The sequence below is a fragment of the Ranitomeya imitator genome, chromosome 2 (genome assembly GCF_032444005.1).
Source record: "Ranitomeya imitator isolate aRanImi1 chromosome 2, aRanImi1.pri, whole genome shotgun sequence".
Taxonomy (NCBI): Eukaryota; Metazoa; Chordata; class Amphibia; order Anura; family Dendrobatidae; genus Ranitomeya; species Ranitomeya imitator.
This window is the reverse complement of record NC_091283.1, coordinates 262115769-262121768: the sequence shown is the minus strand read 5'-3', so window position 1 is coordinate 262121768 and position 6000 is coordinate 262115769. Positions and strand designations below refer to the sequence as shown.

The 6000-nt window shown below is 45.2% G+C and overlaps 1 protein-coding gene across 5 annotated transcripts in view; it reads left to right on the top strand.

The window, feature by feature from the left end:
• The first annotated feature begins 656 nt into the window (after nt 1–656).
• Nucleotides 657–6000, top strand: part of LOC138663015 (gastrula zinc finger protein XlCGF53.1-like) — a 126133-nt gene continuing 120789 nt past the window's right edge. For 4 of the 5 annotated variants that reach the window (XM_069749060.1, XM_069749065.1, XM_069749058.1 and 1 more), the window contains exon 1: nt 662–716. The gene's annotated coding sequence lies outside the window, so the exon portion shown is untranslated. Of the gene's footprint in view, nt 717–6000 lie in introns of all 5 variants that reach the window. The other variant, XM_069749063.1, reaches the window with a different exon arrangement.

Sequence of the window (6000 nt, the reverse complement as noted above, 5' to 3'; positions counted from 1 at the left end):
AACCCTATTAATGACATTTTCAAAGACTGCCGAAGCATTGGTTACCCCGAATGGCAGCATTAACTTTTCAATCTGCCCCTCAGGTGTATTGTGTGCGGTCTTCCATACGTCACCATGGCGATACGTGTAAGGTTATATGCCCCTCTCACGTTAAGTCTGTAAAACCATTTATCTCCAGGTAATTGGCTAAACAGGTCAGGTGTAAGGAGTAAAGGATCGGGAAGGTGAGCTGTGATTTTATTACTCTCTCTGAAGTCCAAGCATGGACGCCGCCCTCCATCCTATTAACAAAAACCCCACAGCGACTGGAGAGGAGCATGGCCGTATATGACCCTTAGCCGGACACTGGAAGGGGGTAAATAGGCGAGATTTTGGCATTTTAGCTCCCGGTGTTGAGGCGACAGCACAATCATATGCCGCCATATACTAGACGTCCGGTAACCGGTAATAATTCCCTCATGTGTGGGGTCTATTTGTCTCCAGAGAAATCACACGTTACATTCCACACATAACATTGTGTAGAAAAGGCGACGCGAGGTAATTGTGCCAGTAGCGAGGGCGAATAATGGCGGAAATGTCACTGACTGAGGAGAAGTCTCCATGTAGCGTCTTCACTGCGGATCACGTGACCCCTGACTCCTCCCTCCTGTGACCTCATCACAGGTCCTGTGCGCACAGAGCAGCCATATATGTGGAGTGCGGCTCTGCAGGTGGAGGTATGTGGAGATTCCCCATTACTGAGCGCGGGGACATTAACCCCTTCTGCACTGAGACTCTTTTTGGGTTGTTGTCGCCATTTTATAAGAATCATAACGTTGTTGTTCTGTTTCCTGTAATAGATACATACAAGCCAACTATGGAGGACAGGAAGTGAGGGAGCGGATTGTTCTCCTAGTACAGGGCCCCTTTCTTGGCCAGCTAACATAGAAATACTAAAAAAAAAACACAACATGAAGACCAGACTCACCAAAACCTTGTTAAATGACAAATGCAGCAGGCCCCTGATAATAAATGCTAAAGCAGCACAGGTGCAAGCTACTGATGAGAGCAACCACCCACTCACCCAAACATTAGAGGGGTTGGTTGCCTAGTAGCAAAAATGCACACAAGTAAGGCTTGAATAAGACACTATTCACACAGATAAATGTGATGCACAGTGCCTGGACAACCTATTGATCACGCCCATAGTATTAGCCGTCCAGCACTATATATATATATACATGCAACACACAAGGAAGAATATAAAGGGGCCCTGCCGCACCCTGCAAAAAAAATGATAAAAAGTGCAAAAAAGATGAAAAATTAAATAATGTATATAATACATTAGATGAGCCATTAGTTACAATATCGGCCAAAATGGATAAGCTTGCAACCCAACGTCAAAAGTCCTCATCAACTTGCAAGTCCTAATCTAATATCAAAAACAGCCAACATAGAAAAACTAAAAAAAAAAGCACAACATGAAGAGCTTGCAAGTTGATGAGGACCCTTGACGTTGCAATCCAATACTGGAGGAACATATGGGAGAAGGAAAAAACACAACACCAGTGCAATGTGGCTGAAATATCTGAGAATGAAACACAGCAACCACCTAGTGCAAGAACCTGTCACCATTACAGAAGCAGACATCCAACAGTGGATCAAGAACATGAAGTGCTGGACAGCACCTGGACCAGACATGATCCTCACCTACTGGCTAAAGAAATTCACAGTGGTACATGAAAGCATGACAAAGCAGATGAACCAACTGCTAGAAGCAGGCCACCACCCAGCTTGGCTAACACAAGGAAGAACAGTGCTGATCATGAAGGATTCTCACACAGGAACAGTTCCATCCAACTACCACCCAATAACCTGCCTTACAACAACATGAAAACTTCTGTCAGGCATCATAGCCACCAAGCTACAGAACCATATGAACCAGTACATGAATACAGCTCAGAAAGGCATTGGGACTGACACCAGAGGCTCTAAGCACCAGCTTCTAGTAGATAGAGCAGTCGCTCAAGACTCAAGATCCAGACAGACCAATCTCAGCACAGCCTGGATTGACTACAGGAAAGCATATGACTCAATGCCACACACAAGGAACTGTGAATGCTTGGCTCTGTACAATGTCAACAGGAACTTAAGAACCTTCTTCAGAAACTCAATGGGTCTATGGAGAACAACATTGGAAGTCAACTTAAGACAACTAGCACAAGAGACCATTAAATGTATCATATGCCAAGGTGGTGCACTGTCCCCATTGCTTTTCTGCATAGTCTTGAACCCCCTCAGTCAGATAATTACAGAGTCCTGTGGGACTTCAAGATCCAGATGGATAAGCAGGTGTTGTTTAACCAACCAGACATTGTGATAGTAGACAAGGATCAGAAGACAGCAATGATAATAGATGTGGCAGTGCTAAGTGACAGCAACATCAGAAAGAAGGAATATGAGAAGCTGGAGAAATACCAGGGCCTCAAAGGAGAACTGGAGAAGATGTGGAAGGTGAAGGCAACAGTGATTCCAGTGGTGATAGAAGCACTTGGAGCAGTGAGCCCAATGTTAAAGAATGGCTATAACAGATCCCAGGAGCAACATCTGAGCTCTCTGTCTAGTAAAGCGCAATGCTAGGAACAACTAAGATCCTGCGCAACAACCCTCGTACTCCAAGGCCTCTGGTAGAGGACCCGAGAATGAGTAAGAACAAAAAAGACCACCCCCATTGGGGGTGAGAAGGAAGTTTTTTTTATAGATTTTAGTGACAGTGTATAAATATATTACATAGAATAAGAAAAGTCTGTAATTCTGAGGCCACGGTAGTGTAAAATCACAACAGGAGGTGACAGGATAGAAGACATGGATTACATACAGTGAATACAAATAGAATAGGTAGATATATAGATGTCAGTGACAAATACAATTAGTACAGTGTGTGCAACTTACTGTACATGTATTTAATTAATAAACGATAATTTTTCTTTAAAAAAAATGGCGTGGGCTTTGTGAGATCCCCGCTAGCACCGTGAGGAAGTCGCACGATGCAGAGGCGAGTTCACGGGAAAATTTCAATGCAGTGAATTTCAATTCGCCTCTGCACTGTGCGACTTTCTCATGGTGCTAGCGGGGATCTCACTGAGGTCACTGCAGTTCAGCCCAGCTGGGAACGCAGCCTCAGTGACGTCACCCCTTGGGGTGAGCGACTTTTCTTTTTACCCCTCGGGCAACTAAGCAGCGCCGTATGGTTCATTTTTAGACTTCTTCAGAAACTCAATGGGTCTATGGAGAACAACATTGGAAGTCAACTTAAGACAACTAGCACAAGAGACCATTAAATGTATCATATACCAAGGTGGTGCACTGTCCCCATTGCTGTTCTGTATAGGCTTGAACCTCCTCAGTCAGATAATTACAGAGTCTGGCTATGGATACAAGTTCAAGAGTGGAAACACCATCAGCCACCTCCTCTACATGGATGACATCAAGCTGTATGCGAAAAACGAATGAGACATCAATTCACTGATCCACCTGACAAGGATCTACAGTGAAGACATCGGGATGACCTTCGAAATGGAGAAGTTTGGCTAGTTGGTAATAAAGAGAGGCAAGGTAGTCAAAACTGATGGAGTGGAATTACCAGTAGGGCACATAGCAGATGTACAGACATGATACAGGAACCTCGGCATCCCACAGGGATATGGTAACTACGATGAGGACGCAAGGAAAGCAGCAACATCCAAATACCATCAAAGGTAAGACAGGTCCTGAGGAACCAGCTCAATGGGAAGAATATAATCCACATCAATATATATATGCCCTGCCAGTTATCAGATACCCTGCTGGCATAGTGTGCTGGCCAAAAGAAGAGATGGAAGCTGCAGATATGAAAACACAAAAGCTCCTCACAATGCATGGAGGTCTCCACCCTAAGTCTAAAACCCAAGGATTGTATTCCAACAGAAAGGAAAGTGGTCGAGGCTTGATAAGCATCCTGGCCACCATCACGGATGAAACGAGGAGTATCCAGGAAAACATCAGAAAAATGGCACCAAAAGATGAGATGCTGAGAGAAAGCCTAAGGCAACAACAACAGGTCTGGAAGGAAGAACAGGAACATGAACCGCCATGGGAAGACAAGCCGCTGCATGGGCTGTACCATCGACTGATAATGGAGGTGGCTGACATGGAGAAATCCTACCAATGGCTGGAGAAAGCTGGACTCCGAGACTGCACAGAGGCACTAATCATAGTAGCACAAGAGCAAATACTAAGTACCTGATCCATAGAAGCAGGAATCTACCACACAACACAAGACCCAAGGTGCAGACTATGCAAAGAAACCTCAGAAACCATCTAACGCATAGTGGCAGCCGGCAGGATGCAAAATGCAAGCAGGAACAGCGTATACAGAACGCCACAACCAAGTAGCGGGAATTGTATACAGGAACATCTGCACAGCATATGGGCTAATTCCCCCAAAGTCCAGGTGGGAGAAACCAGAAAAAGTGGTGGAGAATAAAAGAGCTAAAATCCTGTGGGACTTCAAGATCCAGATGGATAAGCAGGTGTTGTTTAACCAACCAGACATTGTGATAGTAGACAAGGATCAGAAGACAGCAGTGATAATAGATGTGGCAGTGCTAAGTGACAGCAACATCAGAAAGAAGGAATATGAGAAGCTGGAGAAATACCAGGGCCTCAAAGGAGAACTGGAGAAGATGTGGAAGGTGAAGGCAACAGTGATTCCAGTGGTGATAGAAGCACTTGGAGCAGTGAGCCCTATGTTAAAGAATGGCTATAACAGATCCCAGGAGCAACATCTGAGCTCTCTGTCTAGTAAAGCGCAATGCTAGGAACAACTAAGATCCTGCGCAACAACCCTCGTACTCCAAGGCCTCTGGTAGAGGACCCGAGAATGAGCAAGAACAAAAAAGACCACCCCCATTGGGGGTGAGAAGGAAGTTTTTTTTATAGATTTTAGTGACACTGTATAAATATATTACATAGAAAAAGAAAAGTCTGTAATTCTGAGGCCACGGTAGTGTAAAATCACAACAGGAGGTGACAGGATAGAAGACATGGATTACATACAGTGAATACAAATAGAATAGGTAGATATATAGATGTCAGTGACAAATACAATTAGTACAGTGTGTGCAACTTACTGTACATGTATTTAATTAATAAACAATAATTTTTCTTTAAAAAAAATGGCGTGGGCTTTGTGAGATCCCCGCTAGCACCGTGAGGAAGTCGCACGATGCAGAGGCGAGTTCACGGGAAAATTTCAATGCGGTGAATTTCAATTCGCCTCTGCACTGTGCGACTTTCTCATGGTGCTAGCGGGGATCTCCATGAGGTCACCGCAGTTCAGCCCAGCTGGGAACGCAGCCTCAGTGACGTCACCCCTAGGGTTGAGCGACTTTTCTTTTTATAGGATCGGGTCGGGTTTCACGAAACCCGACTTTTTCAAAAGTCGGGTCGAGTGAAATCGGCTGATCCTATAGAAAAGTTTGGGTCGGGGTCGGCCGAAACACGAAACCCAATGCAGTTCATTGGGTTTCTAATGGTTCCCAGGGTCTGAAGGAGAGGAAACTCTCCTTCAGGCCCTGGGATCCATATTTAAGTGTAAAATAAAGAATCAAAATAAAAAATATTGATATACTTACCCTCGGACGCACCCTAGTTCTCACCGGCAGCCTTCCTTCCTAAGAATGAGCGCCTGAAGCACCTTCGATGACGTCGCGGCTTGTGATTGGTTGCGTGAGCGGTCACATGGGCGTCACGCGACCAATCACAAGCCGCGACGTCATCTAAGGTCCTTTAGGCACTGATTCTTAGGAAGGAAGGCTGCGGGTTAGAACCAGGGCATGTCCGAGGGTGAGTATATACCTATTAGGAATATACTCACCCTCGGACGTGCCCTCGGATGCTTCCTTGCTAAGAATCAGCACCTGAAGGACCTTAGATGACGTCGCGGCTTGTGATTGGTCGCGTGACCACCCATGTGACTGC